The 22,929-nt window shown below is 45.1% G+C and overlaps 1 protein-coding gene across 2 annotated transcripts in view; it reads left to right on the top strand.

The window, feature by feature from the left end:
- Positions 1 to 22,929, top strand: part of LOC124776459 (wiskott-Aldrich syndrome protein family member 3) — a 284,918-nt gene that overhangs the window by 130,016 nt on the left and 131,973 nt on the right. For both annotated transcript variants that reach the window (XM_047251468.1, XM_047251467.1), the window contains exon 2: positions 14,156 to 14,221. The gene's annotated coding sequence lies outside the window, so the exon portion shown is untranslated. The remainder of the gene's footprint in view (positions 1 to 14,155; positions 14,222 to 22,929) is intronic.

Genomic DNA, 22,929 nt, shown 5'->3' with positions numbered 1-22,929 from the left:
CCAACCTACTGACACAAAAGTGCTGCCGCCTATGGACATTATACATAAAAACCCACTCTTTCCAAATATTTATGGTACAGATAGGAAACTATCACGGAACCTACAGGAAAAAAAATGAATCTGTCTTTATTAGGACTTGTAGCTATCATAAGTACTTGTCAGTTCACAGGTGCCCACAGCGCAAATGCTTCGCAAAAGAAATATAATTGGTAGAAAATTGCCAAAGCACTGAAAAGATCAAACGGGGGACATGAGAAAGATGCTTGCTTCAGGCAAGGCCAAGCTTTGTATTTATGTGTGTGAAAGAGTAACAACACAGTAAATTTCCTTGAAAGTAAAAAGGTATGAACATGTATCTATCATGCTGATTAGTGTTTAAAAAATGTACAGCCTTACAATTCTCGTTGCGTAAGCTACCTACATTGCTGATTTATCATTCTACTTCTGAAGTGTCTGATGTAATAAGTGAATAAATAAAAAAAATTCTCAGCGATCACGCCATCTGTGACCAAAATAAATCTGGACCGATACATATAACACGGGATGAATTACCCTAGTTAGTGAGCATTAGAAGTGCTCCTTACGGAAGTAGTGGAAACGATCGCCGTAGAAGTCGATGCAGCGCACTGCGCAATTTATTCAAAAGAGATACAAGCCCGTAACTCCTCCTGTTTGTGGCCTCTCATAATGTCGAGGTCAGTAAACAAATTCTGTGCCCCCATACTATTACACCAATCCATCTTTATGGGCTGCATCAACAAATAATGATAAATTGAGCAGGCCGCTGTCCATTCCAGAGGTTTGGTCCCATTGTTCACTTGTATAACATTTATTACGTAAACACATTTCAAACAAAGTGAGGATTATCAACAGGCAAAGGCCATGTTTTACAGTGCTACCAACCTGGCGTTCTACGGATCGGATTGTGGAATGTCAGATCCCTTAATAGGGGAGGTAGGTTAGAAAATTTTAAAAGGGAAACGGATAGGTTAAAGTTAGATATAGTGGGAATTGGTGAAGTTCGGTGGCAGGAGGAACAAGACTTTTGGTCAGGTGATTACAGGGTTATAAATACAAAATCAAATAGGGGTAATGCAGGAGTAGGTTTAATAATGAATAAAAAAATAGGAGTGCGGGTAAGCTACTACAAACAGCATATTGAACGCATTATTGTGGCCAAGATAGACACAAAGCCCATGCCTACTACAGTAGTACAAGTTTATATGCCAACTAGCTCTGCAGATGATGAAGAAATTGATGAAATGTATGATGAGATAAAAGAAATTATTCAGGTAGTGAAGGGAGACGAAAATTTAATAGTCATGGGTGACTGGAATTCGAGAGTAGGAAAAGGGAGAGAAGGAAACATAGTAGGTGAATATGGATTGGGGCTAAGAAATGAAAGAGGAAGATGTCTGGTAGAATTTTGCACAGAGCATAACTTAATCATAGCTAACACTTGGTTCAAGAATCATAAAAGAAGGTTGTATACATGGAAGAATCCTGGAGATACTAAAGGTATCAGATTATATAATGGTAAGACAGAGATTTAGGAACCAGGTTTTAAATTGTAAGACATTTTCAGGGGCAGATGTGGACTCTGACAACAATCTGTTGGTTATGAGCTGTAGATTAAAACTGAAGAAACTACAAAAAGGTGGGAATTTAAGGAGATGGGACCTGGATAAACTGACTAAACCAGAGGTTGTAGAGAGTTTCAGGGAGAGCATAAGGGAAGAATTGACAGGAATGGGGGAAAGAAACACAGTAGAAGAAGAATGGGTAACTCTGAGGGATGAAGCAGTGAAGGCAGCAGACGATCAATTAGGTAAAAAGACGAGGGCTAATAGAAATCTTTGGGTAACAGAAGAAATATTGAATTTAATTGATGAAAGGAGAAAATATAAAAATGCAGTAAATGAAGCAGGCAAAAAGGAATACAAACGTCTCAAAAATAAGATCGACAGGAAGTGCAAAATGGCTAAGCAGGGATGGCTAGAGAACAAATTTAAGGATGTAGAGGCTTATCTCACTAGGGGTAAGATAGATACTGCCTACAGGAAAATTAAGAGAGACCTTTGGAGAGAAGAGAACCACTTGTATGAATATCAAGAGCTCAGGTGGAAACCCAGTTCTAAGCAAAGAGGGGAAAGCAGAAAGGTGGAAGGAGTATATAGAGGGTTTATACAAGGGCCATGTACTAAAGGACAATATTATGGAAATGGAAGAGGATGTAGATGAAGACGAAATGGGAGATAAGATACTGCGTGAAGAGTTTGACAGAGCACTGAACGACCTAAGTCGAAACAAGGCCCCCGGAGTAGACAACATTCCATTAGAACTACTGACGGCCTTGGGAGAGCCAGTCATGACAAAACTCTACCATCTGGTGAGCAAGATGTATGAGACAGGCGAAATACCCTCAGACTTCAAGAAGAATATAATAATTCCAATCCCAAAGAAAGCAGGTGTTGACAGATGTGAAAATTACCGAACTATCAGCTTAATAAGTCACAGCTGCAAAATACTAACGCGAATTCTTTACAGACGAATGGAAAAACTGGTAGAAGCGGACATCGGGGAAGATCAGTTTGGATTCCGTAGAAATGTTGGAACACGTGAGGCAATACTGACCTTACGACTTATCTTAGAAGAAAGATTAAGAAAAGGCAAACTTACATTTCTAGCGTTTGTAGACTTAGAGAAAGCTTTTGACAATGTTAACTGGAATACTCTCTTTCAAGTTCTGAAGGTACCAGGGATAAAATACAGAGCGAAAGGCTAGTTACAATTTGTACAGAAACCAGGTGGCAGTAAGAAGAGTCGAGGGACACTAAAGGGAAGCAGTGGTTGGGAAGGGAGTGAGACAGGGTTGTAGCCTCTCCCCGATGTTATTCAATCTGTATATTGAGCAAGCAGTAAAGGAAACAAAAGAAAAATTCGGAGTAGGTATTAAAACTCGTGGAGAAGAAATAAAAAATTTGAGGTTCGCCGATGACATTGTAATTCTGTCAGAGACAGCAAGGGACTTGGAAGAGCTGTTGAACGGAATGGACAGTGTCTTGAAAGGAGGATATAAGATGAACATCAACAAAAGCAAAAGGAGGATAATGGAATGTAGTCAAATTAAATCGGGTGATGCTGAGGGAATTAGATTAGGAAATGAGACACTTAAAGTAGTAAAGGAGTTTTGCTATTTAGGGAGTAAAATAACTAATGATGGTCGAAGTAGAGAGGATATAAAATGTAGACTGGCAATGGCAAGGAAAGCGTTTCTGAAGAAGAGAAATTTGTTAGCGTCGAGTATAGATTTAAGTGTCAGGAAGTCGTTTCTGAAAGTATTTGTATGGAGTGTAGCCATGTATGGAAGTGAAACATGGACAATAAATAGTTTGGACAAGAAGAGAATAGAAGCTTTCGAAATGTGGTGCTATAGAAGAATGCTGATTAGATGGGTAGATCACATAACTAATGAAGAGGTATTGAATAGAATTGCGGAGAAGAGGAGTTTGTGGCACAACTTGACTAGAAGAAGGGACCGGTTGGTAGGACATGTCCTGAGGCATCAGGGGATCACAAATTTAGCATTGGAGGGCAGCGTGGAGGGTAAAAATCGTAGAGGGAGACCAAGAGATGAATACACTAAGCAGATTCAGAAGGATGTAGGTTGCAGTAAGTACTGGGAGATGAAGAAGCTTGCACAGGATAGAGTAGCATGGAGAGCTGCATCAAACCAGTCTCAGGACTGAAGACCACAACAACCACCACCTTCCTAACTTCGATAGACCATCACGAAATAATGTATTTGAGTTCTAACGACGTATTTCAACGTCAAATCACGCAGAACAGCTTATTGTGTCTCTCAAGAGAACTAAATGGACATATAGACATACCTTTGCTCGTTCTCCCCTCCCCCTCCCCCACCCCACCCCCCAGCTTATGGGATGTGAGGTCACAAAAACGAAGTATGAATACATGGTGTTCCAGGAGGAATGGTGAGTATTGAGGAACATTACAAGAGCGATCATTCGAAGCAAATAATGTAGCAAACATTGTCTCTAAAATGCATACCTCAAGATGAACGTGCTCATAGCTGTTAAGGGTTGCATTTTTGCACACTTTTGCTTTGAATGCTCGTTCCCGTCATATCCTGAACATTGACCATTCCTGTTGTATATACTCCGTAGTAAAATTAAGCTGGATGGTGGCCGTTTTTACATGAGTTTGTCCTTTGTATATTAATCGTAATGTATATTAATTTGGTAGTAACAATGATAGGGTCTAGTATTCCTTCCTCACTTTGTATAGCCATCTTAGCAAAACAAAATAATTGTAACTTTTACGAAATTTAAGGAGTCAGTGAAATGTGTAAAATGTCTCGTCTTAAAGTAATTTTTGTGCTGTTTTAAAAACCGATGTTAGATATTAAGAATCTGTAATACACTCCTGGAAATGGAAAAAAGAACACATTGACACCGATGTGTCAGACCCACCATACTTGCTCCGGACACTGCGAGAGGGCTGTACAAGCAATGATCACACGCACGGCACAGCGGACACACCAGGAACCGCAGTGTTGGCTGTCGAATGGCGCTAGCTGCGCAGCATTTGTGCACCGCCGCCGTCAGTGTCAGCCAGTTTGCCGTGGCATACGGAGCTCCATCGCAGTCTTTAACACTGGTAGCATGCCGCGACAGCTTGGACGTGAACCGTATGTGCAGTTGACGGACTTTGAGCGAGGGCGTATAGTGGACATGCGGGAGGCCGGGTGGACGTACCGCCGAATTGCTCAACACGTGGGGGCGTGAGGTCTCCACAGTACATCGATGTTGTCGCCAGTGGTCGGCGGAAGGTGCACGTGCACGACGACCTGGGACCGGACCGCAGCGACGCACGGATGCACGCCAAGACCGTAGGATCCTACGCAGTGCCGTAGGGGACCGCACCGCCACTTCCCAGCAAATTAGGGACACTGTTGCTCCTGGGGTATCGGCGAGGACCATTCGCAACCGTCTCCATGAAGCTGGGCTACGGTCCCGCACACCGTTAGGCCGTCTTCCGCTCACGCCCCAACATCGTGCAGCCCGACTCCAGTGGTGTCGCGACAGGCGTGAATGGAGGGACGAATGGAGACGTGTCGTCTTCAGCGATGAGAGTCGCTTCTGCCTTGGTGCCAATGATGGTCGTATGCGTGTTTGGCGCCGTGCAGGTGAGCGCCACAATCAGGACTGCATACGACCGAGGCACACAGGGCCAACACCCGGCATCATGGTGTGGGGAGCGATTTCCTACACTGGCCGTACACCACTGGTGATCGTCGAGGGGACACTGAATAGTGCACGGTACATCCAAACCGTCATCGAACCCATCGTTCTACCATTCCTAGACCGCCAAGGGAACTTGCTGTTCCAACAGGACAATGCACGTCCGCATGTATCCCGTGCCACCCAACGTACTCTAGAAGGTGTAAGTCAACTACCCTGGCCAGCAAGATCTCCGGATCTGTCCCCCATTGAGCATATTTGGGACTGGATGAAGCGTCGTCTCACGCGGTCTGCGCGTCCAGCACGAACGCTGGTCCAACTGAGGCGCCAGGTGGAAATGGCATGGCAAGCCGTTCCACAGGACTACATCCAGCATCTCTACGATCGTCTCCATGGGAGAATAGCAGCCTGCATTGCTGCGAAAGGTGGATATACACTGTACTAGTGCCGACATTGTGCATGCTCTGTTGCCTGTGTCTATGTGCCTGTGGTTCTGTCAGTGTGATCATGTGATGTATGTGACCCCAGGAATGTGTCAATAAAGTTTCCCCTTCCTGGGACAATGAATTCACGTTGTTCTTATTTCAATTTCCAGGAGTGTATTTCCGAACTTATGGATAACTTAATATTATGTTTTATATTTTTTAATATTAATTCACCTGATGAATTTAGGCTACAGTTGTATATGTAACACTTGATCCTCTGTTCTCTAGCATCAGTTGAACGTTTCTTTTGCAAACAGTCGTTGAATTCAATATTGCACAATAAAATCTCTCCTGATACTTGACACAATTTGAAATTAATCAAATAAACAGGTCCCCATGAAACATATTACCATATTATGATCTTCAGTTGTTAGACATTCTGTTCATGGTAGCAAAATATGGGCTACAGTGTTTGACTGCTTTCGGCATTCGAAATATGGACTTCTTACAGGAATCCTAAAATAAAATTTCAGGTAGATTGTATGGTACCTAAGGAATCAGGAAGCAACCACAAATCGGGGTCAGGGATTTTCTCTGCCTCGTGATGACTGGGTGTTGTGTGATGTCCTTAAGTTAGTTAGGTTTAAGTAGTTCTAAGTTCTAGGGGACTGGTGACCATAGATATTAAGTCCCATAGTGCTCAGAGCCATTTTGAGCAACCACAAATGTTGTGATGTTGTTATAAGCATGTCTTATGTATAAAAAATAGTTTAACATCAATTTAGGGTAAAATCTTTTGATGATGTGGTCGTGATATTATTTGCTATAATAATCGGTAGTCGACTGTAAAATTTCACACATTTGCGGGGAAATGGTTGAGGGCGCCTGACAATTCAACTTGCTCCACATATAAAATCGTAGAGACAGAGATAAAGCGACATTGGAAATAAACTATTTCTCCTTTTTCCTTCCTTCATTTACCTCATGAACTCTAGCGTAGCTTACATGCGCGATGTTTGCCAGTGCTCCGTCTGAAAATACTGTTTTCTTTTAGTTGAACTGTCAGTCGCGAAATGCAGAAAACACGTTTGTCTCGCACAGATCAGTAGTTACGATGATGCAATACTACACAGCGTACTGTATTTAGCTGTGTATATGAGACTTTCCTTAAAGCCGTGTGTAGAACTGGAACGCAAAGTAGATAGATCCACATGGCGCATTGGTAAGACGCTAAGATTCGTATTCTAGGTATCAGCTGTTTTCTCTATATCGCTTAGGGCGAATGGTTGGATGGTTCCTTAAGTCGCGACTATTTTCCTCCCCAAATCCCAGTTTGTGTTCCCTGTGCAATGACATCATAGACGACGGGACGTTAAACCTGCATCTTGTTTCCTTCCTTCCTAATTTGTCTTGAACCATTATCGTAATGGCGCTGTACATATGGATACTTCAATTACTGCAGTGACAACTCAATTATTAAACTGATTCGTTAATAATGCAAAAACTGGAGGCAGTCTCAGGATATTCCTCGGATTCTTCTAATGGATGTGTAACTTAACTCTAATCTCTCCTTAAGCTTCATCTGTTCAAAACGTCGCCCATGTATTTGTGTTCCACGTTAAACTATAAAAAACCTTCCTACGGCATAGCACCTCAGCTTTCTCAGTCGTCTGCGATATCCTTTTATTGACCTTTGGTGCCCGTGCATGCAAAGTGTGTCGGAGAGATATCGCTTCTGTTCTGATACTGGTTTTAATCGTGGCATGTAGACTGCCTAGAATGTGAGATCAATAGAAACGGTGCCGCTGAAAGCTGTAAATCCGTAACGTCAGCCCACGAAGCTGCGGCGTCCTTGGCCACAGACCGACTTCCGCGTGCTTCGCGCCGCGTTGCATCACCATGTTATAGCGGACGGCGACTTTCATTACTGTACTGAAACTGAAAACTGTTGCGGAAACCTGCCAGGAGGGAAGAGGCCGCAGATTCCAAGGCTGACGTCAAACGCCGTACTACGGACGCGGTAAGAGGTGTCCGGCCCGCTCTCTGAGGAGTGCGTGCGCAAAAAAAAAATACTCGTTGTTGCCAGTAGTGTAAATGGCCAATGTTGATAGTATGGGCTATAACGTCGAAGATTGATTGTACGGGTTGTAAAGTCGGCAACAGCTACAAGATGCTGCGACTTTCTGCTGGCACTGGTATAGTAAGCACTACAATAAACGCACACGCATGAGCGCTTTCTTCAAGTTAGCAGTCAACATCTTTCCTTTCATGTCTGGGACGAAAAAATACGGGAAAGTCTGTATTCTGTCTCATTTGTTTATATAAACTAGCGATCCGCCCTGGCTTCGCACGGGTGACACTTAAGTATTTACGGCTGGACGACTTCTTTATAATAATATGTAGTGGATATAAACACACCTTCCTCGTGAATCAGTCTATCCATTAGTGAAATTCGCATCGAAGTCTCTACAGTCTTACCTATAATTATCCCCAACATACAAAGAGAAATTGCTGTGGGACACTTCAATTTATAGTATGTACAGGTTGAAGATGGTTTGGTTGCAACACAGTGCCTTGCAACACAGTGCCTTGCTACACGTCCTCCTATTAGAGGTGGTATACCGTTGCATTCCTAGGACACTTGAAGTGACATATCCAGCCAGTAGTTGGGGAGCTGCGGTTTCACGTGATTCCATACCGCAGAGGGACTCTACATTTTTCACAGCAACAAATTTCGCCAACGACGATTGCTTGTAGAAAATAGACAAAAGTTGTAAGACTGACTGGGGACTGTTTAGCTTAGTGGTAAACCGATCGAAATCCATGTTGAATTGTAAGTTGTCCATGTAACTGGCTGGATTCGTCAGTTGAAGCATCTAGGAGTGAAACGACAATCTACGTCGGACAGGGCCATGCCTTGTAAACCATAGTGATGTTCAGACCAGTCTTCGGGCCTTTTACACTGCTCAGAAGAATTAAGCGTCTGCCATACTCCTTTGCTGAATAATTGAGGACCGGGTATATTTATAACTTTATCTTTCACAAATTAAGTACGCTACAAAACTTCATTACACCCTCGATCGCTTACATCAAAAGAACTGAAATGTCCGACAAGTTTCGAAAACAAAGTGGAAGTCATTAATCCCGTCATCCTGGGCGCTTTTCATTGCACTAGGAGATCTTCAGTAACGTGTGTGCCGTCCTTGAGCGCGTATCACTTCTGGATACCTGCATGCTCCCTGTACGTCTACGTAGGCTAGCTAGCCTGTGGTATCCGTTCCCATTCTGCAGTGAAAAAACACAAATCTTGGAGAGTCTGTTGTAGCATAGGACGACCGCGAACAGACTCTAAAGTACGTCCCACATATGCACGAAGAGATTTAGAACGGGACTCATCGCCGGCTACTCTAAATGGCTGCGAAAGACATCCCTGCTGACGCATGGGCCCTCGCATCAAAAAGCATTCAGGACCACCACCGTTTGCAGCAGCCACAACATGGTCTAGCACGAAATGTTCGATGTACTGCCTGGCGGTAAGGCGACCATGTACTACGACAAGATCCATACGGCTGTCAACACTGAAGCCTCCTCCAGCATCACAGAACCTTCCCGAATCTGTCAGATTTATTGGACGAAATTTGGCGGGTGAGCTCACCACGGGTCTTCACACACCAACACGGCCATCACCTTCCGGCGGAGGTTGTCTGGGCTCGTCTGTGAATAACACCTTTCACCACTGACGAATTTGCCAGTTGATATGGGAACGGCAGAAGTGATGGCGAGCTGAAAGATATTGTCAAGCGGGTTACTCGAAAGGACGTCTGGGTCTTGAGGTCCTTCTCGTAACACGTTCGTTACAGTCTGATTTGACACAGCGGCACCACTGGCCTGAGATCGTCCTGCAGTGCGTTTGTGGTAGCCGTACGATGCCGCAACGCAGGTACGGCCAGGTATCGCTATCCACGTGGGGTTGTAATGCGTCGGCGACGTTTTCAAATTCGCCTTGTACACTGACCTGTCTCCCTGTAGCGTGTCCACAACCTGGGGATGACACCAGGAGCGGCATCGGCATCGGCATCGGCATCCGCAGCAGCAGACCGGAAGTCCATTCTGTTCTGATCAAATAGACCGCCCTTGCAACTTGCACTGCATTAAGTCGCATTGGTTGGGGCGGCGTCCGCAGATGACAACTGCAGTCTTTGTGCTTCTCTAGAAAACAATTATCGGTACACACGTCCTTCTGAAGGTCACGTGACACTTTACTGCATAACATAGCCAATAGATAGCGAATGATTTTAACTGTTGCCTAGATTGAAAGTGAAGATCTCGAGCCATGCAGAAAGACCGCAGGTACTGCCTATATCAAAACAGATGTAACATACCGGACATTCATACACTTGTTCCTCCCCCCCCCCCACCATGTCTTTTGGACAGTCTGTTTAATATACTTGACAAATTTCGTATTCCTTTCCCGTACTCTAATTCCCTTTTACATCTACAGCTGCACTCCGCAAGTCACCATACGAGGGGCAATCCAAAATAAAAGCACAGTGTTTTTTTAACACTTGTTTTCCATACCTTCGATATTTTCACACTATGTTCATACATTCTTGAGACACGGAATGTCATTTCCTTCGCTTTCAGCTACCTTACGCAACCGAGGAACTAAGGCCCGTATACACGCGCGGTAGAAGTCAGGGCCAGCACGTTTGAGAAACTGTTCAGCATCCTTCGCAATGGAGTCGTAATCTTCAAATCTCGTTCCGCGAAGGGATTGCTTCAATTTACCGAAGAGGTCATATTCAAATAGCGCAACATCGGGACTGTAGGGTGGGTGTTCCAGTTTTGTCAAGCCATGCTTTGTGATCTCGGTGATGATTTTCTTACTGACGCGTGACCGGGCGCTATCGTGCAACAGCAAAACATCGAGTTTTTGCCGATGTCGTCGAACGCTTCCGTGTGGCATGATGTTCACAGGTAACAGCCTTTCCGAACCAATATCACCTTCGCCATCACTTTCGTTGCTGAAGCCACAGTTTCGATTCGACGTGTTTGCATGATGCCATTCGATCAATCACCTTTTTGCCTACGGTTCAGAGTGATGCAACCAGGTTACATCTTCCGTCACAATCATTGGAAGGAAGTAGTCTCCGCAATTCCCGTGCTGTCCTTCGTGTTTCTTTGTGGGCATGCGTCAACATTCTCGGAGTCAACCTTGCACAAACTTTCTTCAACTTTAGCTGTATCAATATCCTGCACACAATAGCTTCTCCTACTCCAATTCGGACTGACAGTTCTCTGTTACGTACGTTTTTCAGACAAAATCAGATTGTGAATACATCGCACTCTGTCAGGTGTCTGTGCACTGTGCAGTGCTTGGGTCGCATCGCGGGAGCTTCAGAGCATTGGCTTGCTCACTTTCACCAGATAACCAGCTTGTCCAACGACTTACTGTACTGCGATCGACAGAGTTACCCCCATCGTCTGTACAACCCTCAATGTCTAATTTTAGCGTCCTGGTCGTTGCGAGAGTCATCTATTGGAACGTGACCTAGTGGGATTTTGTAGAAGTTGCTACTAGGAGCTCCTTTCTAGCAACGTCTCCCGTCGAAGTTTGTTGAACATCTCACTGACACGCCGACTAAACAAAAAAGACTGATCTTGTAACTATTTTGTGAATATTTTATGTCTTCCGTTAGTCCAATTTGGTAAGGGTCCTGGGCCAACAAACAGTACTAAGCAGTTAGTCCGGTGTGCCTTCCTTCGTACTATCATTGATAATTTTTTACGCTGGTCTAGGTACCGTTACTTCTGTTATGCCTGATTCTCCCACCACTTCCAAATTTCTTACCTCTTCATTTAGCTTCTTCATACGAGGGGCTTTCCGTGAGTAATGTGACACACCTTTTTCGTGAAAGCAGGTTGGTTTTATTAAGGATTTCACTATACCACATTATTCCCCACTTTTTTGGCTGCAAAACTCGATTTTCCATCATCCCCGTTCAATGCGTCAGCCTTATGCCACCTTACTGGGACGACTTGTATGCCCGCATGGTACTACGCTACTGGTCGACGGTTGAGCCAACTTCTTGCTGCATCATATACCTCCCCATCATATTGGCCGAAACAGATGGAAGTAGGGAGGTGCGAGATCCGGGCGGTAGGGTGGATGAGGAAGGACAGACCAATGAATGCGAAAATATTTTGTTGACACCGACCTACATAGGGCGGAACGATCACCACGATAAAATAAAGGAAATCAGAGCTCGTACGGCAAGATATAGGTGTTCATTCTTTCCGCTCGCTGTACGAGATTGGAATAATAGAGAATTGTGAAGATGATTCGATGAACCCTCTGCCATGCACTTAAACGTGATTTGCAGAGTATCGATGTAAATGAATGAAATTTTGTGAGCTGTTCTTGGATGAGCAAATTTGTGTGAGGCGTTGCGTTGTCATGGGGAAGTTCGTTTGCATTTTTTTAGCGACGGACGCGCTGATGTTGTTTCCTCGGTTTTTTGAGGGTAGCACAACATTTCATAGCTTATTATTGCACCGTGAGGGAGAACGTCAAACAGAACGACCCCTTCAGAGTACCAGAACCCCGTCGCCGTACAGATGGTCATGCATTGTTGTTTACGCTCTTCTGTTACGCGACGAGGAACCCTTGAGTTCCCTAACTGGCGGACGACAGTGTCAGTACTAGCGGCAGAGGCGTCTAGTTGTGCAGAGAGTTGTTAACGATCCGTCGATCACCGCGGATGAGTGTGTCCGCACGTTCTAAAATTGCAGGAGTCACAGCCGTGTGCGATCAGTGTGTATGCGGGAGATCGGACAGGTTTCCGCCACCTTGTTGCGATGGTGACAGACGCCTTGCCCAACGACTCACTATACTTTTGTTCACTGTCAGAGGTCTCCGTAGACATTCTGCAAGCGCCTCTGATTATCTACGATGCTCTGGTTTTCCGCCAAAAGAAACTCACTGACAGCTCTCTGCTTGGAACGTACCTCCGCTACAGGCCCATATTGAAGGCTACATACAGCGCCGCCACCGTTCCGTTCGGTCCTTTGTGAAACAATAGAGGGGGTATTCCACTATGTTACCACAACAATTCCGAAGTTTTTCAACCGAAATTGGCCGAGAAAAGAAATGTTGCGTTGCTTATTGAACGCTCCTCGTAACTGCTGTCTGTATATAGCTTCCCACAGTTGCCCCTGAAATAGTATCTTCTTAATATGTGTCACCCTAAAAACATGTTTGTCTCCATTCTCGTTTCAGGAATTGGTAAAGCGTTTGCGCGATTGTAGTGGTTTGCTCTTCAGAATCATAACTGCTACACGTCCATTATCGTACCCTTTGTTGAAGTCATTTACTCGCCTCTCGCACAGATGGCAGCAGACAGTTAACCTCAAGAGCCGGTAGTAGAGACCTGGTTTGCGCCCTAGCGGTAGTGTTAACCGCATTGCTTTATCTTGTGTTCGGTAGCTCGTGTGCTTCCCCGTTGGCGCATGACCGGATGTCAGCGGGAAGCGGCAACCTCAATATCTTGGCCAGTCAGTCTCAGTGCAGACGTTCTCCTCCACTTCCCCACCCCCTGTGATCGGCCATTCATTTGTGCGGGAACACTTGGTCAAGGCCAGGCAACACATAAACAAGTCATACTTTATTGACGAATTCTCTGTGTTTAGGAGGAAACCCAGGCGGGCGGTCCGGAAAAAACCTAAACAATGTAGCTGGTGCCACGTAGCTCGGGGAAACTTTGAGAACGATCCCGAAGCACAAGGTCTGTTTCACACGAGTTCAAACTGAACCATTGAATTTACTGTGTGGGATGTAGCCATAAAGCGTAAAGCTAAACTTCGAACAACAAGCTTACTGTGTCTTTCACCTACAAGTCAGCCATGTCAGAAATAACTATTCTGCAATAAATATTGCTTCCGGATGACACGAGGCTTTTGCCTTCCGGGCTGTTAGGGCATCAGCATGAAGTACAAAGAACAGTAGCGTAGTTTGACGCAGCAGAGTTGAGCTTACAGTATAAAATATTTGATACTGAAAGTCAGAGATTTCACCTAAGCTAACTCTTTTGTTTGTGTATATAGTTCTGCATTCAGCCTGACTGGGTCGCTGTGGTAAAAGTCAGACATCGGGCAAACTTTATTACTCATATGACACGTTTCTGAATTTATTCGTCATTAGGTATCCAGGAGCGATTTCTGCACGTAGATGTGACGTTTTAAAGTTGTATGTGAAACATTCGCACAGTAGTCTGCAGCAATAGCTCCTCGATATCTGATGATGGATAAATACCGATACCCATCATATGAGCAATAGTCATTCCTTGGATGGTGTCTGACTTTCACAACTGCGACGCAGTCGGCCTGAACTCAGAGCAGGTTATTATAACAATGGTCGCCTGCCTCATGCATGTCTGTCACATTTATATTATTTTGTTTGTGTTACAGGTACGAGAAACTGAATCCATGGACTGTGCTACAGGCAGTGGACTTCGACAATGTTCTGGGTTGAGTGTAAGTACCGCACGCTTATCACTGAAAGATGCAGGAAGGGAAACGCAAATGGAAATTCCATTTCGTCTTAAAACACATAGCTGAAGACCTGTTTCAGCTTTAATCTTACAAGAGTAATGAAAGGTACCCGAAAACAGCAGCAATGAGTAACGTAATAAAAAGCAACTGACCCATGCTTGTACCAGTTTAGCAGTGCTATCCGTTTTCTTTCCTTGCTCTGCGGTGATACACAATCTTATCCGTTTCATGTTTGTGGGTGTCTCACCATATAAGGTCACGGAAAAAAATCGCAGCACCAAGAATGAGTTATGTTACACAAACGAAAATTGGTAGGCGTGTTTCTTCGTCCGAAAGATGTCTCTTCAAATTTTGCGCCAGGCGCATAAGAGATCGGACTTCGTGAGTTCATATCAAGAAAGCTTTTAAGGCGGTAAAGATGCCATTATCAACAGCTCACTGAGTTTGAATGAGGTCGTGTAACAGAGCTACGAGAAGCCAGATGTCCCTTCTGCGATATTACAGAAATACTTGGCAGGAATGTAGCCACTGTAGAAGAGTAACGGTAGAGGTGGTCACGAGAATGTACGAGGTGCATTCAAGTTCTAAGGCCTACGATTTTTTTTCTCCGGACTGGAAAGAGGTAGAAACATGCGCATTGTTTTAAAATGAGGCCGCGTTCATTGTCAATACGTCCCAGAGATGGCAGCACCATACGGCAGATGGAATTTTACCGCCAGCGGCGAGAATGAGAACTGTTTTAAATACTTAAAATGGCGACGTTTTCCTTACTTGAACAGCGTGCAATCATTCGTTTTCTGAATTTGCGTGGTGTGAAACCAATTGAAATTCATCGACAGTTGAAGGAGACGTGGTGATGGAGTTATGGATGTGTTGAAAGTGCGTTCGTGGGTGCAACAGTTTAATGAAGGCAGAACATCATGTGACAAACCGAAACAACCTCGGGCTCACACAAGCCGGTCTGACGACATGATCGAGAAAGTGGAGAGAATTTTGGGGGATCGCCGAATGACTTGACTGAACAGATCGCCTCCAGAGTTGGCATTTCTGTGGGTTCTGTGCACACAATCCTGCATGACGACCTGAAAATGCGAAAAGTGTCATCCAGGTGGGTGCCACGAATGCTGACGGACGACCACATGGCTGCCCGTGTGGCATGTTGCCAAGCAATGTTGATGCGCAACGACAGCATGAATGGGACTTTCTTTTCGTCGGTTGTGACAATGGATGAGACGTGGATGCCATTTTTCAATCCAGAAACAAATCACCAGTCAGCTCAATGGAAGCACACAGATTCATCGCCACCAAAAAAATTTCGGGTAACCGCCAGTGCTGAAAAAATGATGGTGTCCATGTTCTGGGACAGCGAGGGCGTAATCCTTACCCATTGCGTTCCAAAGGGCACTACGGTAACAGGTGCATCCTACGAAGATGTTTTGAAGAACAAATTCCTTCCTGCACTGCAACAAAAACGTCCGGGAAGGGCTGCGCGTGTGCTGTTTCACCAAGACAACGCACCCACACATCGAGCTAAAGTTACGCAACAGTTTCTTCGTGATAACAACTTTGAAGTGATTCCTCATGCTCCCTACTCACCTGACCTGGCTCCTAGTGACTTGTGGCCTTTTCCAACAATGAAAGACACTCTCCGTGGCCGCACATTCACCAGCCGTGCTGCTATTGCCTCAGCGATTTTCCAGTGGTCAAAACAGACTCCTAAAGAAGCCTTCGCCGCTGCCATGGAATCATGGCGTCAGCGTTGTGAAAAATGTGTACATCTGCAGGGCGATTACGTCGAGAAGTAAAGCCAGTTTCATCGATTTCGGGTGAGTAGTTAATTACAAAAAAAATCGGAGGCCTTAGAACTCGAATGCACCTCGTACTGTCGCAAGAAGACCGGCCTCCGGCCGGCCACGTGGCGTTACCGAGAGGAAAGACCATGGTGTTCGGCGTATAGCTCTGGTGCATTGCACTACATATACAGGAGCAATGTGAGCAGCAGTTGCCACCGCTGTGACGCAATGAACTGTTACAAATCGGTTTCTTTAAGGACAGCTCCGAGCCAGACGCCCTACAGCGTGCATTCCACTTACCCTAACGACCGCCGTTTGCGACTTCAGTTGTCAAGCGAGCGCTCATTAGATGGCAGGGTGGGGGTCGGTTGTGTTTTCTGATGAAAGCTGGTTCTTTCTTGCTGCCAGAGATGGCCCTGTGTGTTGGTTAGAAGGAAGACAGTTGAGGGACTGCAAATAACCTGTCTACGTGCTAGACGGACTGGACCTACAACTGGAATTATGTCTGGGGTGCAATTTCGCATGATGGCAGAAGCACTCTCGTGGTTATCCCAAGCACCGTGTCCGAAAATTTGTATGTCAGTCTGGTGATTCGACCTGTTGTGCTGCCATTCATGAATAGATTCCACGGGGTGTTTTCCAACGGAATAACACTCGCCCACATACCGCTGTTTTAATGAAGCATGCTCTGCAGAGCATCAACATGTTACCTTGGCCTGCTTGATCACTATATGTCTCCATCGAGCACATCTGGGACATCATCAGACGCCATTAACCATCCTCAAATTGACCGACCAACACACTGACATTCTGCGCCTGTACAACACAATCCATGCACGTTTGCATGCTTGCATTCAACGTTATGGCGTTTGCACAGGTGATTAATGTACTTGCATTTCACATTTCCAATAGTATATCTCGAGGTTACATTAACCTGTGATCTTCCAGTGTCGGTAACTTAAATAGTTTACGTAGACAAATGCATTCCCGAAATTTCATTACTCCACTTATTTTTTGGTGTTGAGATTCTTTTCCACCAGTGCATATAATCGATGGTTTCGCTTAAGGTGGCACGATATGCAAAACTTTCTACATGTATGCAAGATAATTTCAGCAGGCTAACCAATTCTGTGGACTGACCCTACGTCAGGATGATAAGCGTCACAGCAAATTCGCGTTTATTGTGAACCGGCGTTCATTAACCGAACACTTCATTTTATTAGTGGGTTGGGGGAGGGGGGCGTCCTTCTACCAAGAGGAAGGCCTCAGACACGACCAACTGATTCGGCTCATATTTGGCAATTGGTTTGGTGGCACAACACCCCCCACCGCCCCTCCGTTTTTCGGAAAACTACCCCTGAAGTTAATGACGCGCGATCGATTCACCTAAAAATAACGACGGGCAAAAGACTCAGAATTGACGGGGTCGATAGACAATTGAAAACTGAACATTTTTGTCAACTTACATGGCTCTACAATCGTATATTTTCCAACAAATCGACGAAAGAAACCTTTAAACTGCTGTTGTCTCCATACGATATGCGCCGTTAAATGACATGACGCCAAGGCCCCTAAGCCAGCCTTGCTTTCGTTGAACAGATATTACCGTACGGGTACAGAAACGGCAGTTGAAAAAGTTCCTCTCACAGATTTCTAGGAAAATATGCGTTTGCGGACTCCACATATGATGATGAAAAATGCTCAGTGGTCAGTTTTCAGTTATTTATCGATTCCGTCAGTTCTGAGTCTTTTGCCCGTCATTTTTAGGTGTAGTTTTTTAGAAAACGAGGGTTGTTGAGCCAAAATAACTAGGACTTTCATTTTAGGTTGTGCACAGGCGACCTGTCAGATGTGTGCCGAATCTGTTTTGGCCGTACCTGAGAGGTCTTCCCCTTGTAAGTGAACTGAAATTAGTTCACGACGATGATTTGGTACCGTAAGTGCTTTGCCGTTTGCTCTGCTGTTTGCATACATTTTTGTTCGTCCGAATGGTCTATTCAAAACGATGTTGGCTTTAGACGTACGTGACCGGCAGAAGAATAGAATAGACAGGTCGCGATATAGACCTTCAGACAAGCGTATGAATTGGAACACCTGTCAAATAACAATCTGCAGTTAAGTAGCTCTTGGCCTTGACGACTCTGTATCTGACTTGGTATAAGAGTCCTGTCATCCCCCTTCGCTCCGCTAATAACTAAAGCTTCTGTTTCGCAACAGCAATCCCGGTTACAGTGCAAAACTAGAGAACGAAACTCGGGTGAAAGTTACATTGACAACCTTTTAGAGGTAATTTATGAAAGAAACAATTTAAATAGAAATAAATTTCTAGTAAAACTTTTTAAATAAAGTATGAAATTATTTTTCTCTTCCCCACACAGGTTCTTTACCCTACACAGTCAGTCTTGAAAAATTTGTTCGTGTGAACTCTTAATAGCTATGACAATACTTGTAAGATTTAAAACTAAAAACGTGGGGTGCATGCAGTAGATAATAGTTGGGTCAGTTATGTATTGCACGGACCTTATGTTTTTTTGTTGTAAAATTTAAATGTATTGTAATAGCTATTAAAAATTCACAAGCATGAATCTTCAGGATCATCTGTATGAGGCTAGGAGAAATTATTTCAGATTTTGTAGGCCAGTTTAAAAACACATATTAAGAACTTGTTTTTAATTAAATAATTAGACACTAGCTTTTATCCGTGGCTTCGCTCGTATACTTCTATGCTACATACTTTGCACACATCTCCTCCTTCATTTCCTCTTCCCCCCTCGAAACCTGGGTTCACTTCCACCAACCGGAAACGAAGAGGGCGAGCAAGGAATGACGCCATTAATCACTAAGTGATTTCCATATGTTTGGACCACTCAAAGATTCAGTGGGAGGAAAGAAGTTCCGTTCTGATGAAGAGGTACGCCACAGGTGCATGAGTGGTTGCGCGGACTATCAAAAGAATTTTTTTTGTAAAGGAATTTTATGCACCTTGTAAGTGCTGGAGGACTTGCATTGAGCGTGGGGGAGATTATGTTGAAAAGTGACAGTTTTGTACCACTACTGCACAATAAATAATATTAAAAAAAATATTAAATATTTTCATTTGACTTACCCTCGTAAGAAAACTGTGAAACAAGAAAAATATCATCAAGAAAAGAACACAGTTCCGTATGTATGTGCGACGTGGACAACGGAGAACGCAGAAATGAAACTACACTGCCTGCGGAAAAAATGAAGCACTCAGAGAAATAGTCGGATTATCAGTGTAACTAAGTGCACACCATTGGCAAGTATAGATGTTTTCATTACAATTCCTTGTGACAAACAGAACGGCCACCAGAGTTCACAAGTGTTGCATTGAGATCTGGTACGGTCTATAAGCGAGCGTGAACAGCGTCAAATGTTGAGTGCTCACTGTAAAGCATATGGAAAACTGCCTACTCCTGTGAGACAACGTTATCAGCACCTGACACACGTTAAAAGGGGGCCTCATTGTGCGCCATTTGGCTGGCTTGTGTGATTGTGCAATATTCAGATTTGTGGAGCATTCGGATGTAACACTGGCCTGATATTGGAGCGCATAGGAATGCGAGGATGGGCATGCTTTTCACCAGGATTCCGGTCGACCGCATCTGACCACGACAAAGAGAGGATCGCTGTATTGTATACTGAGGACATAAGCCCTTCTCATCTGCACCTTTCATCCGAGAACAAGTAATGGACACTCTGAAACACTGTCATCCTGCACCATTAGTCGGGTACTACCAGCAGCCAGACTAGCGAATTACCGTCCCATGCGTACGCTGCTGTCAACACCGACGGCTGCGTTTGGAGCGATGGCGTGAATGGGAAGCATGAACTGCTGAGGAATGGCATTGCATTGTTTTAAGCGAAGAATTGTGATTCTGTTGTTGCCACCTGAGAGTAAGGCGGCGACATTGGGAGACATCGCATTCTTTGAAGGTTTGGGAGAGGCATGGCGGTTTTACTCAGTCATGGTGTGGGGAGCCATCATGTTTGAGACATGTCAGAGCTGGTTGTGGTTGAGGGAATACTGATGGCACAGCGCTATAACACGAACCTCCTTCATTCTCAGTTGTTACCTCTCATTCGACAGTATCGTTCTACCATTGTTTAAGAGGTTGTGTGTGTGTGTGTGTGTGTGTGTGTGTGTGTGTGTGTGTGTGTGTGTGTGTGTGTGTTTTTGTAGAGGTACTCCCGTGGTCAGCAAGAATGTGTGTGACCGGCTAGGACATAAACTGCTATCCAGAACCAGTATCCAGTGTTAAGAACCAGTTGTAGGTCAGCTTGCCTCAGAAAAGGATACGACGACTCTGACACCCTTTCCAGCCCAGTCAGTGCATGCATCCAGGCCATAGGGGGTGCAACGTCAAACTGAAAAGTGGACTCGTAGTTCAGAGTTCTTCGTAAATTTGACACTCGTTTGTAATCACAAAACCACACACCCTCTCAACCCGTGAAGTTCCATTTCCTCCTTCGCTTCTGGACGCTTCATTTTTTGTCAGGCAATGCAGTAGAAGCGTTTGAAATTTGATTTTACAGTAGCCTTTTGATCAGATGGATTGGACACACAGTGAATGAAGACGTCCGACAACACGTCAGCGAGGGGAAAAATCCAAAATAAACAGCATAATGAATGGGAGATTGATGGGCGCATATTATGAGTCGTTGCTAAAAACTAATTGAATGCTTGATGGAAGGAATAACCGCAGGGAAGGCCGCTAGATATTACTATATAAGACAGACCGTTGACGACGTATGCGGCTGTTATCCCAAAGGGAAGTGAATAACTGACAAGCACCAAGACGGGAGCACATCAGATCAATCTTGGTGTTAATAACTGGAACAGCACTTCCTCCAAACTCGCAGTGGCCGTCAGAACAGATGCCAAGCTAGTTTCGGATGCAGCTGAAAAATTGATAGGTCGGAGGTATGTGATCTGTGTATCCAATGAGTACAGAAAAACAAGTGCTTTAAGACAACGTATATATTACCTGTTGCACAAGCGCACTCCAACGCCTCTCCCCTCTCCCCATTCACTGCACTATTTTCGTATTGAGCACCTCATTTGTATTCTCGCAAGGGAAGTACATGAACTGGAGCGCCCAGAACCGTACGAAAATATGCTTAGTATATAAATCACTCATCCTAAAAACGGTGTTATGAGCCATTCCCAAGCAAAACTGCGCCTCTTACAACGAGAGACATCCCCCCCCCCCCCCCCTGGGGGTCCTCAACTCTTTTGTGGATATGTGCGTAGCGAGCACGGGACCCCGAGCTAATGTGGCCCTCCTTCCTTTCCGGGCTGCATACCTTCCTTTTCCGCATCCTTCCCTATCCCCCATCTTCGCCCTCCCTCCCCTCCCCTCCCCTCACCACTGGCTCTTTCCTTCCCTTTCTCCCCCTCTGGGAGTATGGTTTGAGCCCACGTCCGGAGACGGACGCTAGTAAATGTCACACATTCTTCGCCTTCTCTGCTTGTATGTCTTCATCCTTCCTTTGTCCTTCTCTTTTCCTTACCTCTTCTCTTTTCCTTACCTCTTCTCTTTTCCTTACCTCTTCTCTTTTCCTTACCTCTTCTCTTTTCCTTACCTCTTCTCTTTTCCTTACCTCTTCTCTTTTCCTTACCTCTTCTCTTTCCCTTACCTCTTCTCTTTCCCCTTTTCTCCGCTGCGGCGTTTGAGACCTCTCTTCTTTCCTTTCCCTTTCTTTGTTTTCCCTTTCTCTTTCTTCCTCCCTGTGCGTGTCTGAAGGCCGACCCACGCATTTTTGTGCGTAGCTGGTGATGGGGTAACGCGTAATTCCCCGCCCCGGGTAGACAGGTAGGACACGTACGTACCCCCTGGTAACGGCCAGGCCCAGGGAGGGGTGATTACCCGAGCTGATACCTTCCGAAAGTGCTGATTGGTCCCTTGGTCCGTTTGTCGGGAGGTGTGACCTGAGGTGTGAACAATCACCTAAGGCGGGAGTGCACTCAGAGAGGGCCCCCACAAGGGAGGAGCGCGCCATCGGAGACGCCGGTAATCATGGGGGATTCTTCCGCAATGGTTTCCTCACCTTCCACTATGTCTGCTCACAAGCGTAAGTTCACTGAGTCTCAGCCACAGACAGTTCTTCCATCGTTGCCACAGTTCCTTGTTGTTTCTCGGTCTGACGAGGGTCACGACTTCTCCACGGTCAACCCTTTCATTATTCAGAAAGGTGTCGACGTAATTGCAGGTCCTGTAAAGTCTTGTTCCAGATTACAGAATGGCACCTTGTTGTTAGAAACAGTCAGTGCCCTCCAGGCACAAAAATTGCTGCGTACTTCACTGCTCCACACCTTCCCTGTCCGGGTTGAAGCGCACCGCACTTTAAATTCCTCGCGTGGAGTTGTTTATACACGCTCCCTCGGTGGATTGTCTGACGAAGAAATTCAGCACTACCTGTCTGACCAGGGCGTAACGGCTGTTCATAGTTATGAAAAGGGTTGACACAAACATCATTCCAACCCGCACTGTCTTCTTAACATTTGACAAAGTTCAACTCCCATCGAAAATCGAAACAGGCTATGAGAATTTCCATTCGCCCTTACGTCCCAAACCTTACGCGTTGCTATCGGTGTCAGCGGTTCAATCACACCAGCCAGTCCTGTTCCACTCCGGCCAAATGCGTTACGTGTGGCAAGGATGCCCATGAGGGTGCTTGTCCACCTCCATCCCCTCGCTGCATCAACTGTATGGGTGACCACGCTGCTTCCTCTCGAGATTGCCCTGTTTTTAAAGACGAAAAGCTCATCCAGGAAATCAGAGTGAAAGAAAAGGTGTCGACCTTTGCTGCTCGAAAATTATTCGCCAGTCGACAGCCCACCGTGTCTCAGACAGGAAAATACAGCACTGTCCT

The sequence above is a fragment of the Schistocerca piceifrons genome, chromosome 2, assembly GCF_021461385.2.
Source record: "Schistocerca piceifrons isolate TAMUIC-IGC-003096 chromosome 2, iqSchPice1.1, whole genome shotgun sequence".
Lineage (NCBI taxonomy): Eukaryota > Metazoa > Arthropoda > Insecta > Orthoptera > Acrididae > Schistocerca > Schistocerca piceifrons.
This window is presented reverse-complemented; position numbering and strand designations above follow the sequence as displayed.